Below are 19,619 nucleotides of genomic sequence, written 5' to 3' on the forward strand. Positions count from 1 at the left end.
TACTTCATGATAAACATACAAGTTTCTCATTTATTTTGAGAGACTCGTCATATAATACATGCATCATGACATTGCATATTTCTAATTTTATTTTCAGGTTCCATCTCGATAAGCATTCCTCTCAGATATAATCAAGCTGAAGATTCATTCTGACAAGTTTTTTTTCCAAAACTTCATCAAAAAAAACTTATCAATGTACGACTTGTTCTGGCATTATCCTACAGATATGGTCTAATGTACGACTCGTTCTGACGTCTTCCATCAAATATGATCCAATGTATGATTCGTTCTGGTATTTATTCCTCAGATATGGTCTAATGTACGACTCATTCTGGCATTCTTCCTCAGATATGGTCTAATGTACGACTCGTTCTGACATCCTTCAACAGATATGGTCTAATGTACGACTCGTTCTGACACCCTCCAATAGATATGCTCTAATATTCTCCTTCATATATGGTTTAATGCATAACTCGTTCTGATGTCCTCTATCATATATGGTCTAATGTATGACCCGTTATGGTATTCTATTTCCAAGATCTAATTCTATCATCACGAACGGTGTAGACACGATCAACTTTCCAAAGTCTAATTCAGTTACTACGAACGGTGCTGACACGACAAAAGATCTAATTCAGTTACTACGAACGGTGCTGACACGATCAACCTTCCAAGATCTAATTCCATCATCACGAACGATGTGGACACGATCATCTTTCCAAGATCTAATTCAGTTACTACGAACGGTGCTGACACGATCGACCTTCAAAGATCTAATTCTATCATCACGAACGGTGTTGACACGATCAACTTTCTAAAGTCTAATTCAGTTACTACGAACGGTGCTGACACGACAAAAGATCTAATTCAGTTACTACGAACGGTGCTGACACGATCAACCTTCCAAGATCTAATTCCATCATCACGAACGGTGTGGACACGATCATATTTCCAAGATCTAATTCAGTTACTATGAACGGTGCTGACACAATCGACCTTCAAAGATCTAATTCTATCATCACGAACGGTGTAGACACGATCAACTTTTTCAAAGTCTAATTCAACTACTTCCGAACGGTGCTGACACGATCGACCTTCGGATTTTAGAACAACTCATTTTATCCATGAGGTTCGAATTTTTGGGGTAGGTTCTCGGAGAGATCAGCTAAATATCCAGTCCTGCCCTCAACAAAGTCAAGCCACGTTTTGGACATTTCCGAATATTCAACCCACTCTGAGTGGAATTATCAATGAGACTCGTAGGCGATTCAAGTCCCCCCTGATCTCAAGGATAACTCCCACACTTAGGTTTTAACAACAATATATATATATATATATATATATATATATATATATATATATATTTATATATATATATCCCAAAAATATATAAAAGACAACAATTTAGAATAAAAAGGCAATAGGAATAAATACGTAATTACAGCAATATATATTTAAATTACTGTAAAAAAATATTGTATCTTGAGACTGTAAATAAATAAATGAATTTAAATTTAAATATTTAAAACTAACCTCGAAATCCAGCCGCTTATAATTCAAAATATAGTAAAACAGTAATTAAATAAAGATTTAAATTACTGTAACAAAAACGTTGCAGTATTTAGGGCTGTGAATAAATAAATAAAATTAAATTTAAATATTTAAAAAAAACTAACCTCAAACTCCGGCTGCTTAGAAAATGCATTAAAACAGCAAATATTTAAATAAAGAGATATTTATTTAAACTGATGTAAATAGAAGGAAATGTAAATAAATAAATAAATAAAATAAAAATTTAAATATTTATAAAAATAAACAAACCCTAAAAAGTGGCGAATTAGCCAAACCCTAAAAAGTTTGCCAAAAACCCAAATAGTTTACCACAAACCTAAACCCTGCCAAAACCTATAGGAGTATAGTAATTCACCATTAAGTGTATCCCCAGCAGAGTCGCCAGCTGTAGCAACCTGCCCTAAAAATTAAAGATTAGAGTCGCCACCTATTCTACCAAGGCGAATAGGAAACCTACGCAGTTAAGAGATCATGGTAAGATACTATATTCAGGTCGAGGGAAGGTGTTAGGCACCCTCAACCCTTTCCTATGGCTTTGAATCTAAGGTTAACAGTTTTATGGCTAAGAGTATTAAGGTAAGGTTTATGCTTTCGAGGGTTAAGTAATTAAGGGAAATGAAACGGGAAAAAATGAGATTTAGAGGGAAGGGGACTCGCCTTGTTGCCAAGTGCCTACGTATCTCCTTAGGGAGAATCAGAGTCAACGTAGTTCGGGACAAGGGTTGTACGCCTTAGGATTTGAATTTGATCTGATATGGTTGAAAGTTTGCTTCAAGGCTTTTGAAATAGCCTATGATAAGTTAGGAATTCAAAAAGGTTTGTTTTGGAAGTGTTTTAGGCTTTGGGCGTACAACCCTGATTTTAATTTGTACTATTAACCGCAATAATCGATTGATTCAATTACCATAATTAATAGATTAGTATAGAATTGCTGGCAATTTTAATCGATTGATTCGATTATCACTTTTAGCAAATGGATGTATTTTAATTACTTAATTTATTAATTTATCGTTACCTCTCATAATCGATATATTCAATTACAAATGATAACGAGTTGATAAGAAATGCTAATCATCATAACCAATAAGATGGTTACAACCATTTAGCAAAATAATATGTATTTGAATTATATTAATTAAATTGATAATTAAATGACCGATTATTACCCATCGCGACCGATTAATACGGTCGAAACGAATAATAAATAGAAACCCTAATATTTTGGCCAAATGGCCAATGGGATCGGGCAAACCCTAATGCTCTCGTCAACATTTTCCTAGGGTTTTTGTGAGTTTTATAATTATTAAAGCTAATAAAACAAATTAATCAAGGTAGTCGAATAATCGGGAATATAATTGGAAAATAATTCTAAATACTTATAAACCTAATCCTAATTTAATTTTAACATTAATTTTACTTGAAAAATTAAATCATATGTATATATAAGATAGTTAAAAGTAATTATATAATTATATAAAAAATAATTAAATAAACCTGGGCGTATTATCCCGTGTGGTGCCCTTGAGGGTTCATGGTAAGCCTTCGCTCCCAGCAACGTTGGATCAAATTCTGATGAAGATCCGAGGGTTAACGCTTGCGGCTTACCGTGTCCAGTCGTTGGGGGTGCTGCACTGAATCAGCGAATAAAACATTACAAAAATAAGGTGTCCTCAGTAAGGGTCGAACCCAGGACATCTCAACTACCAGTATTATTCACGTTCCATCTCTGCTGCCAACTGTTCGCTGTCATTGATATTGAAACGAATAATGATAAAAAAACGAGCATTAAATTGTTGGTGGGACCAAAAAAAATCAGCGTGGGGCCCTTCTCTCTGACCAACCATTCTCGCGGTGACAGCTGTTCGTCTTCCTCATGAGACTGCATAATGGAACGTGAAACACCACCCCATACGGCCATGAATCGAGTTCCATCCCCTCATCTTAACCTATCCATAACTCCCTCAATTCTCAATGAAATCAAATGAAATTTAAACCAAAATTGTAGTTCTAAATTCCACGAACACAACCATCAGTAATTTGAATCAAATAAAAGGCTATATCAAGTATAAAATCGTCCTCAAAGTCATTGTTTCCATATGTTTCAATAATATAAACACATAATTAAACTCAAACAAAACACTGTTATTATAACAAATATATCACCCAGATCTCCTAATTAAAACACGGTGAGTCTAATGGTGTGATTTATTTCGCTCAAAACCGGCTGCAATCACGAAAACGAAGAAGAAGATCTCAATGCCCTAACAATGGCAAAACACGAATCCTGCGCTAAAACTCATAACTAACGGTTCAAAACAGTCTTAAACAATATGATGAACAAGTATACACACATAGAATCAATTTAAATGCCTTAGATTAAGAACCTAAGATTCATGAATGTCATGAACACATGAGAGCCATGGGGGACGCTCCGGACACTTCTGAGTTCGTCCAAGGATCGGAGATGGTTCCTGGGAGTTTAAGGAACGTGAAGGAATGCTGGGAATCACTTGAGAATGGCTGTAAGTTTTCTTTTTCAATTGCCCTAGTTTCTTTGTATTTTTGAAAACTTAGAATAGGGTTTGTGAGTCCATTTTTCGTCCCCCCTCTTGGCTGCTATGTTTTAGTATATATATGAGTGTCTTAGGGTTTGTTATGGGCTTGGTTTTTGCCTTATGAGAAAAATACAATTTCCATTAGAAAGTATCATAAAAAAACATTCTATTTTGGCTTTAATTTTGATCAAATCTCTCTTGCCATAATTTTAAACCATATATTTGACATATTGGTTAATTATATTTGATTAGAAAAATCAATTTTGATTTAAAACAAATTATTCTAAGTTTATATAATTTATTAATATTCAAATGAATTATAATTCAAATAAATAATAATAAATATTATAAAATATAATAATTACTTAGAGATGATTTAAAAGGCCTATGGATATGTTTGGAATCAAAATTCTAGGCCTATTAACCAAAAATCCAAGTTTTGTTCAATTAGAGTTTCATGCATCCCTTGAAAATTGCTCAACTTTAACCATGCGTATTTCTCTCAATTTTAACCCTATGGAGGTGTTCTTTATCATTTTAGAAAGCCCAGAGTGTCCTCTAAATGACCCTTTTTGTTTCATCTCGACTGAAGCTTCCATGTTCAAGTTATGAGCTTTGACTCAACAGGTGTTTTTATTGACTTTTAGAAGGACCTGTAATGTTTTTGTCCATATCTCCCAAAAGGTGCATTTATTGATCTTGGGCCCAACATCAAAGTTGTAGAGGATGAAATTTCCTTGAGAATAGGCTTTGGTTGGAGAATTTCTGACAAACCATGCGAGAGTTATGACCGGTCAAAGTTGAGTTGACTTCTCTTAAAAAACCCTAATTTGAACCTTTTGAATTTGTTCACTTCTGAGTTTTTATTAATGGATCATGATCAATATTTGATCAAATGATGGATATAACCTCACATACTTGATGTTTGATCAATGATCAGAGGTTTGGACCATGCTTTGATTGTGGTTGACTTTTTAGGTTTAGTCAGTTGACTGTGAATCTTGGAGTTTGTTTAAGCACGTAACTTTTGGAGTTGAGCTTTGACTTTTGCCATAGAGTTATCCTAGATCATTATGAACCATAGAACCTTTATGGAGAACCTTATCTTATTGATCTCTTCAAGGGAACCTCAAACCCTAGCCTCAGGAGGCTCTTGATTTAGGGAGTGTTGTTTGGATAGACCCTCATTGTAGATGGGATAAAGAAGGCAAATTTTGGGGTATGACAGCTGCCCCTGTTCAATCTTCTTAAACCGGAAGAATCGGATAGGCGTGCTTGCCTATCGCGGTCTGAAGGTGGAAGATTATTGAACACTGAAAAATGCCCTAAAATTTGCTGGTACTGTGGAATGTAGAGTAGATGCGTTGCTGGAAGAACATACTGTGATGTTCTGATACCTGCAGACGTGGCGAACTTGTTTCGAGAAGCCTGGAAAATAAATTCGTATTTGCGGAGAGGCATGACTCTGTATTACTGCCAAGGGACTAACGTGATATGACATAACTTATTGCGCTCGGGGACTAACACAATAAGTCGTGGTTGGGATTGAAATTAAAATTGAAATTGAAATGAGTCTTGGTACTAACGTACCAAAGAACTCGGTGCCATATCATTGCTAAAGGACTAACGTGATAAGACGTAACGCAAAGGTCACGATTTGGATTGAAATTGAAATTGAAATGAGTCTTGGTTACTAACGTACCAAAGAACTCGGTGCCATATCATCGCTAAAAGACTAACGTGATAAGACGTAACACAAAGGTCACAATTTGGGTTGAAATTGAAATTGAAATGAGTCTTGGTTACCTACGTACCAAAGAACTCAGTGCCATATCATCGCTAAAAGACTAACGTGATAAGACGTAACGCAAAGGTCACGATTTGGGTTGAAATTGAAATTGAAATTGAAATGAGTCTTGGTTACCTACGTACCAAAGAACTCGGTGCCATATCATCGCTAAGAGACTAACGTGATAAGACGTAACACAAAGGTCGCGATTTGGGTTGAAATTGAAATTGAAATTGAAATGAGTCTTGGTTACTTACGTACCAAAGAACTCGGTGCCATATCATCGCTAAAAGACTAACGTGATAAGACGTAACGCAAAGGTCACGATTTGGGTTGAAATTGAAATTGAAATTGAAATGAGTCTTGGTTACCTACGTACCAAAGAACTCGGTGCCATATCATCGCTAAAAGACTAACGTGATAAGACGTAACGCAAAGGTCACGATTTGGGTTGAAATTGAAATTGAAACTGAAATGAGTCTTGGTTACCTACGTACCTAAGAAATCGGTGCCATATCATCGCTAAAAGACTAACGTGATAAGACGTAACGCAAAGGTCACGATTTGGGTTGAAGTTGAAATTGAAATTGAAATGAGTCTTGGTTACTTACGTGCCAAAGAACTCGGTGCCATATCATCGCTAAAGGATTAACGTGATAAGACGTAACACAAAGGTCACGATTTGGATTGAAATTGAAATTGAAATTGAAATAGGATTGGAATAGATTTTGAAATGGGATTGGAATAGGATCTGAAATAGGATTTGAACTAGGATTTGAAATAGGAATGAAATAGGATTGGAATAGGATTTGAAATAGGAATTTAGAATAGGATTTGAAATAGGATTTGGAATAGGAATTGGAATAGGAATTGGAATAGGATTTTAGAATAGGATTTGAAATAGGATTTGGAATAGGAATTGGAATAGGATTTGAAATGGGATTTGGATTTAATGTAACAGTCAGACAGGAACTGACTACCAAACGAGAATTGGATTTAATGTAACAGTCAGACGGGAATTGACTGCCAAACGAGAATTGGATTTGATGGTTTTCTAGGACGAGAACTGGACTTTGTAATGATTTGCCAGGAGGAGAACTGGACTTTGTAATGATTCGCCAGGACGAGAACTGGACTTGGTAATGATTTGCCAGGACGAGAACTGGCCTTTGTAAGGATTTGGATTTGCAAATGAAAATTGGGCTTTTATAGTATATGAATGTACCAGATGATATGCATGGTTTGATGTTGGAGTGAAGCGACATGATTAATGCATGACAATGATTTATGATGACTTGGATGTTTTGATTGATGTAGTGAGTGGAACGAAATAACATCTTCTATGAGACTACCCAAAAAAGGTTTTTGGAATGGATATGAACATTTGTCTTAAAGAAGACTACCTGAAAAGGTTCTTAGCAAAGGACGTAATCTGTCTGAAAAGGTTCCGAGCGAAGGATAAGGAATGTCTTAAAGAAGACTACCTGGGGAGGTTCCTGAAAAGGATGACAAATTGTATTAAAGAAGACTACCTGAAAAGGTACTGTGTAATGTATCAGCCATTGTATGTAATGCATGAGTTATATGTACTTGCTTGATGCTTCAATAATAGGTTGTTGATAACCAAAGCGTACATAGTTCGCTAATGTTGTAAGGTTGTTGGATGCTAGCGCGATTTCCAAATAATTGTTTTTTTGAACTTTGAAGATCGTAGTTAGGAGAAAGATTGATTCAAGGTTGTAAAGTATGAAAACGCCTTTTCCTTTTGTTGCGCGTCTCACGGATTTAATATCCATTGCCCCAGTATTTTCGTGGAAAAAGATGCTTATGAGGGAAGTGCCCCAGGAAATAACCTTGTCATATGCTTCGATGTTTAGATTGAAGGGTGTGCCCCTAATTTCCGGGATATGGAGGGTTATCCATGTTGTTCTATCCTTTTGAATTTGAATTCGTCCCATGTTTGACATGCCCCTGATTGAGATTGCTTCGAGATATGACCCAAGTCAATTGGAACTTAGGGAGGATGCCCCTAGTTAATAGGATCCTTGATTGTATGCCCCTATAATCATTGAGGTTTTGCCCTTGTTTAGGAAAACCCTCTAGATGTGGTTCCCCCATGCAAGAGTTTTTATTAGAAATGGTCATCTTTGATTAACCAATTTCGAGATCTCCTCGATGCTAAGTGTATATTCGTAGATGGCGTTGTACCCTTTGAAAAGTAATTCTAATGTAATGCGAATGCAAGTTTTGAAATCGAAGTCTATCATGAATTAGGAGTGAATGATTAGAAACGAATGTTTGAAGAAGCGTAGTGATTAGAAATAGTTTTAACAAACATAGGAGTCAGTATAACAAAATCCTGCTTAATATGCTTTCGTAGTTAACCTTGCCTCAATTAGGACTTTTGAATGTTGTAACTTGGCTTGGTTCATGGTTTAATAAACAACGGATATAAGGCTCGGAAATTTATTTAACCCCCCATTTCTCCTTGATGTCCTCCAAGTCCTAAAAATTCGCCTAATCCAATGAATGTGCTTTGTTTGTAAGAGAATCGTTTCAGTTTTGATGTTGAGCGGAAGCCGTAGTAGAGATCAAAGCATTGATGGTAAACGTGTTGTAAAGATCCAAGCATTTATGAGAAACTTCGATGATTTAGCAGTCACAAGATCGTACTTTGTATTTTTCCTTTGTTTTGTTTTTACCCCTTATTTTTGCATGAGCCAATTCCTTTGAATTTGATCCATCGGGATTCCCTAATTTTTGCCTAAGTCATTTAATTTTCTTTCATGGAATTTTCCATTTTGACTTAGCGGGCGCTTTCCTCCCTCTTTTTTTGAATGCTCCCTTGGAAATATTGATCCTTGGATATTGAATGTTGTGACTGCCATGTTGATTTTGATTTGTAAGCTTCGACTTTGATAACTTCCTCGATCTTGGATGATATATTGAGGAAGAAGATTGTTGCAAATGTTATCTCCATTGCTTCCTCAATCTTGGATGAATGCAAGGAAGAAAGATATGCTTGAACCTTTGCTTTGAACTTTTTGCTTGAATCCTTGCTTGGTGTTATACCCCAAAATTTGCCCACATCTTTTTTCAAGAAAACTTCAATCTAAAATTTAAGAGTTTCATATAATCTTGGATTTTCATATCCTGATTTATGAATACTTGGTTTTTAGAATTTTTCTTATACGGTATTTTGGCTCGCCGTTGAATTTATTCTTACGCAAACGCCAATTACTGTTTATTACTTCACACACGCTATTTATTTGATATTTATCTACAGATAAATAGTACTGACGCAATTGGTACAGAGTTAAATCTTTTGCAGGCGCATAGTCCGGGGATTCAGACTATACTGGTAACAATCAGTTGACAATCAAACCGCTGGCAGTGCAATTCTCCGTGTTTTGTACCATCAATCAAATCAAACTTTTGCATTTCAAAATTCCAAGATTTTTGTCCTAGAAGTCTTCTGAATATCACATGATTAGCAGAGACTCAGCACTGCACAAAAATCAGGTACGCTTAACTGTCTCCTACACAAACAGTCCCTAACTAGGGTTTCTTGTTTTTTCAGGAGAAACAAGTTTTTGAGACCTCAAATGGATTTCATGGACCTCCATATATCTCAAAGTACCATCATACAAATTTTCAAACTTCAATTCGCTCAGACGCACAATCAGCAGCTCAAACAGTTAACAGACGACCCGTTTGACCAAAAAAGTCAACAGACAGTTAAAAATGAAATTTTTTGTCAAAGTCCATATTTTGTCAAAGGATTCATCATTTGATCATTGGATGATCATAATTCATCAAGGAAAGATCAAAAATCAACAAAACCCTAAGTTTCAAAATTAAGGTTTTCTCCTAAAAGTCAACTGAACTTTGACTGGTCATAACTCTCTCATCCTTCATCCAAAAAATTCAAACCAAAGCTTATTTTGAAGGAAATTCAATTATCTTTCAAATGCAATTGGTCCCATGGTCATTAGATTCACCATTTGAAAAATATGAATCAAGACATTACAAGTCATTTTCAAAGTCAACAAAAAGTCACTTTTTTCAAAAGGACACACAAGGAGCATGGAAAATCATTTTGACAAGAGACCAAAGACATTGGTTAGAGGACTCTTTGAGGTTTCCAAAAAGTGCAAGAACTCCTTCATATGACAAAAATTAAGGGATTTACACCTTGTTGAAGTTGACCATTTTTTGGGAAAATGCATGAAATCAACATTGATCAAAAATGTATTTTTTCCAAATGGGGCCTAATTTCCATAATCCAAACATGTCTACCATGATGTAAAGGGCCTCCCACGACCAAGACAAAGCCCACATCATTTTTGTTCCATTTTTGGTTTAATTTTATCATATTTAAGATTAAATTGAAAAAGGAAAATGGAAGGATAATGCATAGCTTTGTTTCTAAGCATGACTCATCAAAGATCATTCAATATGCTGCAGCCAAGGAAGTACAGCAGGAGAAGTGTGGAAAATTCAAGCTATGGTGGCTTGAATTCAAAGCTACATATATATTAAAAAATTCAAAATTCAACAAAGACATAAATGCTTCTTAGCTTAGTTTCTAAGCACTTCTTTGCTTATAAAAGAGCTAGCATACTTCAGTAATCAAGGGGAGACAAGTTTAGAACCTAAGCATTACTTGTAACATACTTGTACCAACTTAAATTTTTCAAAGAAATCCAAAATTCGAATTTTAATTTCTAGCTTGTTTCAGTTCAAACTAAACACTCAAACACAACCCTCAAGCATCATTGAATATATCCCAATCAGTTTCAAGCCTTGGAACACTCAGAATCGACCACTAGACCTCACGGTTTGCTCGAACTAAAACTTACAAAAATCTCATCACACATGCATATTTAACAAGATGTAGACTCATATTTAAGTTTAGTTTGAGGTTCTGATCGTTTCTGGATAGTTAATTACAGTTTGGTTGCATATACACGAAGTTACCATTCTAGGATTTGTGAACTCAATTTTAGGGCTTTTCATTAGAAGCAAAATTAAGTAAAATTAATGGCATATTCGAACTCAGTGAATCAAGCCAAGTCGAATGGACATGTCGCGCCAAATTTCTTTTCATGTTTACCCCTATTCGCTATTTTGCAGGTTTGGAACTCATCTATTATAGCGCTTTTCTCATAAAAGCGCTGTTAAATGTGCTGGCGAGAGGTTGAAGACGATGAGGTGTCCTCACCTCATTGGACAAGACGCGCACGTGTTTTTTTTAAATTACCCTCGGATTCAGTGTCTGCAGGTGTGTCACGTGTGGTGGTCCCTCACAATCCAAGCCATCAGATCCATCCACTCATCAATCCGACGCATCAGAATGAGCCCCCATATCGTGGACTTTATTTAATAACCACACCTGATCATTTATTTCATATTTTCTATTTTTATTTTAATTTCTTTGCAAAATTAATTTAAATAGTTCTAAAAATCCAAAAAATACACAAAAAATATTTTTAAGTTGATAAAATAATACTTTATTTTCTGATATAAAAATATTTTATTTTTCTTCATAATTTAAATATTTTGTATAATTAATTAGTATATATTTGCATATTTGCTTTTTAATTATTTCAACCAATCAAAAAATCATAAAAAAAAAAATTGTTCTTTATATTAAATATAGTTTATATATTATAGGCTAATTTTGTACATATTTAGAATAATTTTCTCTTTAAGTTTTATTTATTTGTGTAATTATTTGTATAATTATATGATTATTTAACTTAATAATTTCAAAATCAATTTCAAAAAATTCCAAAAAATTAGTTTTGCTTTAAAATTAATTAATAAGCATTTTGAACATGTTTTAAACTTAATTTTTAGGTTTAAATTTTATTTCCATCTTTTTCTCATTTTAATTAAATTAATCATGCATTAATTCTAATTAAAATCAATCATCAAAAAATCCAAAAATATTTCTTTTATTTTCTTGCAATTTAAATTCCTAGATAAATGTATAGGTTGTCAAATTCATGTAAATAACGTAGTTTACATTTCCCGCACAATCGATGTATAGCGTAGATTTACTTTCCGCATTTTACATTTCCGCATTTAATTTCCAGCACATATAAAATTGCGTGTATGCTAAAGATTAAAATTGAATCGTTAGATCACTAACTTCAAAGATAAAATATTTGAATCTAAACACAATCACACTTGCACCTCTTAGGGTAATCCCTCTTTTACTCTTTTCAAAATCAAAAATCAAATTCTACTGTTTCAAATGCAAAAATCGAACTTTTGTTTACATCCGGTAAAAGGATAGTTTTTTAAAGGAAATAGGATAGGACCTTATAACTTCGGGTAGACCTCCTAATTTGCTTGCTCAGATCAAAACAAACAAATCTCTCATATATCATTGTTTTTTTTTAAATAAAACTTTCAAAAAGACAATACTTTGTATATATCCAAACGAGGATCATTACGAAGTTAACGTTCTTTTTTCAAAAACATCTTTCGAAAGATAAAACATTTTGTATACATCCGCACAAGGATCATTACAAATTCAAATTACAAAGGTATTTGAAACCACATACAAGCATTTCAAGGCAATAGAAAAGTGATTGAAAACAAGTGAGCTAAGCAAATTAAAGAGCCCATGGATAACCATGGATACAAAGGGTGCTAACACCTTCCCTTTGTATAACCTACCCCCTTACCCAAAATTTCTTAAAGGTCTTTTTCTGTTTCTTTTATAAACCTTTCCTTAATTGGATAAAATAAAAGTCGGTGGCGACTCTCTGATTTTCAAAAACACAAAAGCAGAAAGAAAAGAGTCAGTTCGCGTATCTCTCCGCGAGAGGTATGGTAAAAAACCGAGGGCGACACTTGGATTGACTGATTCTCTTGACAACCAAAATGCACCATTGAATAATCGAAATCTACCCTGCCTCGGTTAAAATCAAGGTTTATTTGAAAAGGTAGAAACAAACTCCAACTCCTGGCTCGAGGGCGGTAACGAGGGATTAACATCCTTATATCTCCACTGTTTGGGAATTGAAACAATGCCTGTACATCGTCGGTTTGGTCTTACCTTGAAAGCATATATTTAGATGGACTTAGTTATTTGTATTCGTCATTCTCCCTTAAGTTTGTTAATAATTTAAAGTCAAAATTGAAATAGAATAGAAGGGTGCGAGTGGAAAGTCGTAGTAGTGAGCGAATGAAGCGAATGAATTGATTTCAAAACATGCACGATTATTTTATTGAATTACTATTCGAAAGGTACAATGTTTTACATCAAATAACACTTTGTGATCGTAGAAGTTACAACTTGAAGTGATAAACCTATTAATCCTAAGGGCAATCTTCTTTTGTGAATCTGTCGACTTTGTTTTACTCCTTAGTTCGTGGACTTGTAGAAGTTAAGGGTAATCTCGAATTCTCCTTGGGCACGTTGAATCTGTCGGGAATAAATTGTTAGCGGTGGGTTTTCGTCGTATCGGAACTTCACGAGTTTCCTTTGACTGAACCTCTTTTGCTTTTTCTAAGGATAGTATCACACCGTTCGCAACCTTTGGAATTTGTAGATTGATGAAGAGAATCTATGACCCTTTTGCCCCTTAGTGTGGAGTTAACTTATATGGCCTTCCCTCCATCGTAGTTAAGCATATTCGTTCGGGATATTGCCCCATTAGGACTAATCCTTGCCCCCAGGTTATCGTAGAGCGTCTTTGTAAATTTGATGTGTTCTAAGATGAACCCCTTTATGGCTAGATACCTCTTGAGTGTATCTATGAGGGAACTCTTTTGTTGAACTAATCCTTGCTCGACGATAGCCTTTGTTGTATTTATAATCTTGTTTCAAAAAGGCATGAACACGTGGTTGGCATAGTGGAATATATCCTCTTTTTGTAGTAAGGCCGATATCGTTCTCAATAACTTATCCTCCTTTCTCCATAGGTGATGATCCTCTTATTTCTTTGGGAGTTTCGGGAAACCGGCTAGCATGGTTAGTATGGATGCGGGCGAAGATAAAATGCAAATGTGGATGTAAATGTATGAATGCATGAAAATGCGAATGCACGCGTATGCAAAGGACTCCTTTATTTTTTGTATATTATGACTCCTTGTATGTAATGCAATGCGGATGTGCGATAGATATAATCCTAAGGATAGCCTATGCGGATTTAGGGATAACATTAGACTCTAATGAGATACTTGCAAGCTGGATATTATGACACGTTAATGGGAATAGATTAGGGAGTGCATGGAAAGTAGCAGTTGATGACCGTTCAGGACAGTCACCAAGTCTCATGGCCTTCGAGAGGTCGTTCGACGTGTACTTATGAAGTTGTCCCTCGTGGGGAGGTTCTCTATGCGGAACACAACCTATCTAAGGACGATATTGGATAAATAGAAATCCCTACAAGCTAGGGATGAAAGATGTATAGATGGAGACTCAAACCCTACAAGTTAGAGGGTGCGCGGGAATAAGCACGGGGTGACCGTTCGAGAAGGTCATTTGATTTCATGGCCATCGGGAAGCCAATCGACGTGCATGAATGGAAATGTCCTTCGTGCGAAGGATGCGATTTTAGAAATTGAATCCCCAGGCTAGGGAACGCGTAGATGGAAGCACGAGGTGACCATTCGAGACAGTCCCTAAATCTCATGGCCATTAAGAGGCCAATCGACGTGCGTAAATGGAGACGTCCCTCGCGGGAAGGACACGTAGTTGTAAAGACACAAAGATGTAAAAGGAAAATTTCTACGGGCTAGGGGGTGCGTATATGCAGGCGCGGGGTGACTGTTCATGACAGTCACTAAGTCTCATGGCCATCGAGAAGCCAATCGACGTGCATAAGCGAAGATGTCCTTCGTGGGAAGGACACGTAGTTGCAAGAATACAAGGATATAAAAATAAAATCCCTACAGGCTAGGGAATGCATAGATGGTGATGTCCTTCGTGGGAAAGACGTGGTCTTAGAAATTAGAGTTCCTACCGGCTAGGGAACACATAGGGATACCTGCAAAATTGAAACACATAGATATTCGGAGTATATAAATTGCAAACATATAATGAGCACAGAAGCACAAAAGTCCTAGGTTCATAGGTTCGGCGTAGCGGCTTTAGGGAGCCTACCCTTTCCATTGGTATGTCCTAGACACGGGTCTCATGGGGTCGTTCGTAGCCTCCGAGACTTTTTGTCTCTTCGGATTTTAGAACAACTCATTTTATCCATGAGGTTTGAATTTTTGGGGTAGGTTCTCGGAGAGATCAACTAAATATCAGTCCTGCCCTCAACAAAGTCAAGCCTCGTTTTGGACATTTCCGAATATTTAACCCACTCCGAGTGGAATTATCAATGAGACTCGTAGGCGATTCAAGTCCCCCTAATCTCAAGGATAACTCCCACACTTAGGTTTTAACAACAATATATATATATATATCCCAAAAATATATAAAAGACAACAATTTAGAATAAAAAGGCAATAGGAATAAATAAGTAATTACAACAATATATATTTAAATTACTGTAAAAAAATATTGTATATTGAGACTGTAAAAAAATAAATGAATTTAAATTTAAATATTTAAAACTAACCTCGAAATCCAGCCGCTTATAATTCAAAATATAGTAAAACAGTAATTAAATAAAGATTTAAATTACTGTAACAAAAACGTTGCAGTAACTTAGGGCTGTGAATAAATAAATAAAATTAAATTTAAATATTTAAAAAAAACTAACCTCAAACTCCGGCTGCATAGAAAATGCATTAAAACAGCAAATATTTAAATAAAGAGATATTTATTTAAACTGATGTAAATAGAAGGAAATGTAAATAAATAAATAAATAAAATAAAAATTTAAATATTTATAAAAATAAACAAACCCTAAAAAGTGGCGAATTAGCCAAACCCTAAAAAGTTTGCCAAAAACCTAAATAGTTTACCACAAACCTAAACCCTGCCAAAACCTATAGGAGTATAGTAATTCACCATTAAGTGTATCCCCATCAGAGTCGCGAGCTGTAGCAACCTGCCCTAAAAATTAAAGATTAGAGTCGCCACCTATTCTACCAAGGCGAATAGGAAACCTACGCAGTTAAGAGATCAGGGTAAGATACTATATTCAGGTCGAGGGAAGGTGTTAGGCACCCTCAACCCTTTCCTATGGCTTTGAATCTAAGGTTAACAGTTTTATGGCTAAGAGTATTAAGGTAAGGTTTATGCTTTCGAGGGTTAAGTAATTAAGGGAAATGAAACGGGAAAAATGAGATTTAGAGGGAAGGGGACTCGCCTTGTTGCCAAGTGCCTACGTATCTCTTTAGGGAGAATCAGAGTCAACGTAGTTCGGGGCAAGGGTTGTACGCCTTAGGATTTGAATTTGATCTGATATGGTTGAAAGTTTGCTTCAAGGCTTTTGAAATAGCCTATGATAAGTTAGGAATTCGAAAAGGTTTGTTTTGGAAGTGTTTTAGGCTTTGGGCGTACAACCCTGATTTTAATTTGTACTATTAACCGCAATAATCGATTGATTCAATTACCATAATTAATAGATTAGTAGAGAATTGCTGGCAATTTTAATCGATTGATTCGATTATTACTTTTAGCAAATGGATGTATTTTAATTACTTAATTTATTAATTTATCGTTACCTCTCATAATCGATATATTCGATTACAAATGATAACGAGTTGATAAGAAATGCTAATCATCATAACCAATAAGATGGTTACAACCATTTAGCAAAATAATATGTATTTGAATTATATTAATTAAATTGATAATTAAATGACCGATTATTACCCATCGCGACCGATTAATACGGTCGAAACGAATAATAAATAGAAACTCTAATATTTTGGCCAAATGGCCAATGGGATCGGACAAACCCTAATGCTCTCGTCAACACTTTCCTAGGGTTTTTGTGAGTTTTATAATTATTAAAGCTAATAAAACAAATTAATCGAGGTAGTCGAATAATCGGGAATATAATCGGAAAATAATTCTAAATACTTATAAACCTAATCCTAATTTAATTTTAACATTAATTTTACTTGAAAAATTAAATCATATGTATATATAAGATAGTTAAAAGTAATTATATAATTATATAAAAAATAATTAAATAAACTTGGGCGTATTATCCCGTGTGGTGCCCTTGAGGGTTCATGGTGAGCCTTCGCTCCCAGCAACGTTGGATCAAATTCTGATGAAGATCCGAGGGTTAACGCCTGCGGCTTACCGTGTCCAGTCGTTGGGGGTGCTGCACTGAATCAGCGAATAAAACATTACAAAAATTAGGTGTCCTCAGTAAGGGTCGAACCCAGGACATCATCTCAACTACCAGTATTATTCACGTTCCATCTCTGCTGCCAACTGTTCGCTGTCATTGATATTGAAACGAATAATGATAAAAAAAACGCGCATTAAATTGTTGGTGGGACAAAAAAAATCAACGCGGGGCCCTTCTCTCTGACCAACCATTCTTGCGGTGACAGTTGTTCGTCTTCCTCATGAGACTGCATAATGGAACGTGAAACACCACCCCATACGGCCATGAATCGAGTTCCATCCCCGCATCTTCACCTATCCATAACTCCCTCAATTCTCCATGAAATCAAATGAAATTTAAACCAAAATTGTAGTTCTAAATTCCACGAACACAACCATCAGTAATTTGAATCAAATAAAAGGCTATATCAAGTATAAAATCGTCCTCAATGTCACGGTTTCCATATGTTTCAATAATATAAACACATAATTAAACTCGAACAAAACACTGTTATTATAACAAATATATCACCCAGATCTCCTAATTAAAACACGGTGAGTCTAATGGTGTGATTTATTTCGCTCAAAACCGGCTGCAATCACGAAAACGAAGAAGAAGATCTCAATGCCCTAACAATGGCAAAACACGAATCCTGCGCTAAAACTCACAACTAACGGTTCAAAACAGTCTTAAACAATATGATGAACAATTATACACACATAGAATCAATTTAAATGCCTTAGATTAAGAACCTAAGATTCATGAATGTCATGAACACATGAGAGCCATGGGGGACGCTCCGGACACTTTTGAGTTTGTCCATGGATCGGAGATGGTTCCTGGGAGTTTAAGGAACGTGAAGGAATGCTGGGAATCACTTGAGAATGGCTGCAAGTTTTCTTTTTCAATTTTCCTAGTTTCTTTGTATTTTTGAAAACTTAGAATAGGGTTTGTGAGTCCATTTTTTGTCCCCCCTCTTGGCTGCTATGTTTTAGTATATATATGAGTGTCTTAGGGTTTGTTATGGGCTTGGTTTTTGCCTTATGAGAAAAATACAATTTCCATTAGAAAGTATCTTAAAAAACATTCTATTTTGGCTTTAATTTTGATCAAATCTCTCTTGCCATAATTTAAAACCATATATTTGACATATTGGTTAATTATATTTGATTAGAAAAATCAATTTTGATTTAAAACAAATTATTCTAAGTTTATATAATTTATTAATATTCAAATGAATTATAATTCAAATAAATAATAATAAATATTATAAAATAGAATAATTACTTAGAGATGATTTAAAAGGCCTATGGATATGTTTGGAATCAAAATTCCAGGCCTATTAACCAAAAATCCAAGTTTTGTTCAATTAGAGTTTCATGCATCCCTTGAAAATTGCTCAACTTTAACCATGCGTATTTCTCTCAATTTTAACCCTATGGAGGTGTTCTTTATCATTTTAGAAAGCCCAGAGTGTCCTCTAAATGACCCTTTTTGTTTCATCTCGACTGAAGCTTCCATGTTCAAGTTATGAGCTTTGACTCAACAGGTGTTTTTATTGACTTTTAGAAGGACCTGTAATGTTTTTGTCCATATCTCCCAAAAGGTGCATTTATTGATCTTGGGCCCAACATCAAAGTTGTAGAGGATGAAATTTCCTTGAGAATAGGCTTTGGTTGGAGAATTTCTGACAAACCATGCGAGAGTTATGACCGGTCAAAGTTGAGTTGACTTTTCCTAAAAAACCCTAATTTGAACCTTTTGAATTTGTTCATTTCTGAGTTTTTATTAATGGATCATGATCAATATTTGATCAAATGATGGATATAACCTCACATACTTGATGTTTGATCAATGATCAGAGGTTTGGACCATGCTTTGATTGTGGTTGACTTTTTAGGTTTAGTCAGTTGACTGTGAATCTTGGAGTTTGTTTAAGCACGTAACTTTTGGAGTTGAGCTTTAACTTTTGCCATAGAGTTATCCTAGATCATTATGAACCATAGAACCTTGATGGAGAGCCTTATCTTATTGATCTCTTCAAGAGAACCTCAAACCCTAGCCTCAGGAGGCTCTTGATTTAGGGAGTGTTGTTTGGATAGACCCTCATTGTAGATGGGATAAAGAAGGCAAATTTTGGGGTATGACAGCTTCCCCTGTTCAATCTTCTTAAACCGGAAGAATCGGATAGGCGTGCTTGCCTATCGCGGTCTGAAGGTGGAATATTATTGAACACTGAAAATGCCCTAAAATTTGCTGGTACTGTGGAATGTAGAGTAGATGCGTTGCTGGAAGAACATACTGTGCTGTTCTGATACCTGCATGACGTGGCGAACTTGTTTCGAGAAGCCTGGAAAATAAATCCGTATTTGCGGAGAGGCATGATTCTGTATTACTGCCATGGGACTAACGTGATATGACATAACTTATTGCGCTCGGGGA

The sequence above is a fragment of the Vicia villosa genome, linkage group LG2 (assembly GCF_029867415.1).
Source record: "Vicia villosa cultivar HV-30 ecotype Madison, WI linkage group LG2, Vvil1.0, whole genome shotgun sequence".
Classification (NCBI taxonomy): domain Eukaryota; kingdom Viridiplantae; phylum Streptophyta; class Magnoliopsida; order Fabales; family Fabaceae; genus Vicia; species Vicia villosa.